General features: G+C 36.2%; 1 protein-coding gene across 1 annotated transcript in view; it reads right to left on the bottom strand.

Moving 5' to 3' along the window:
• LOC119586220 (ovochymase-1-like) overlaps positions 1 to 813 on the bottom strand; it is a gene marked incomplete in the record, with an annotated part of 21,689 nt that overhangs the window by 3,196 nt on the left and 17,680 nt on the right.

Raw genomic sequence — 813 nt, 5'->3', positions numbered from 1 at the left:
GAAATATAGGGAAACTCAGAAAATACTTTGTGGTTCTAAGATAAAGTACCTTTTTTAAAACTAGAAACAGGCTCATGAAAACGGAGCTGCTGTGTATATAAAGATGTATCCTACGCGTAAAAAAAAAGTTGTTATACAAGAGAGAATAGTATATACCGTGTAAAAAGTTAAGTGGATATTTTGACATTGTTCAATTCATCCTACAGTAAGTAAGAACGTCTTTTTGAAGTCATTACGCACTATTGGATTTCGAAAGCTTTACTTCCTTGCCTTGGAGCAATTTCTGATCTGCTTCAGATCTCGTTTCGTGGAAATAAATCATAGTAAGCGTTTCCGGACTAAAAACAAAAGTAAAAAAAATGAAAACAGGAATTCAAAATGGTCGGAAATGGGGAGAGTTAAATATTGGATGAATAGAGAGACACAGGCATAGAAACAAATAAATTTGAAGACGGATGTAAGTAGATAGACAGACACAGAAAGACAAACGAACAGGTAAACGGCGACGCATAAAAGGCATAAAAGAGGTAGGAGTGTGGCCAACGACCCATCCAAAGGCGATCTCAAAGAAGGACTTAGAGCAGGACGATAAAAAACGGAAAGAACAAAACAAAAGAGGAATGGAAGGCCATAATTAATCCTTAAGATCATCAGTAACCTCTTAGAAGAAGATAAGGAGAATCGTGTGTTTTTCTGGAGGTAAGCGAAGAATATCCTTTGTGTTAAAGGATTGGAGGGATGGATACTGCTATTTACAGGTTCAAAGGGAGAAAGTTTTTCTATTTCTTTTCTTGGTGTGTGACGAATAAGATT

The sequence above is a fragment of the Penaeus monodon genome, chromosome 21 (assembly GCF_015228065.2).
Source record: "Penaeus monodon isolate SGIC_2016 chromosome 21, NSTDA_Pmon_1, whole genome shotgun sequence".
Classification (NCBI taxonomy): Eukaryota; Metazoa; Arthropoda; class Malacostraca; order Decapoda; family Penaeidae; genus Penaeus; species Penaeus monodon.
Note: the sequence above shows the minus strand (reverse complement) of the source record. Positions and strands in the feature narration are given on the sequence as shown.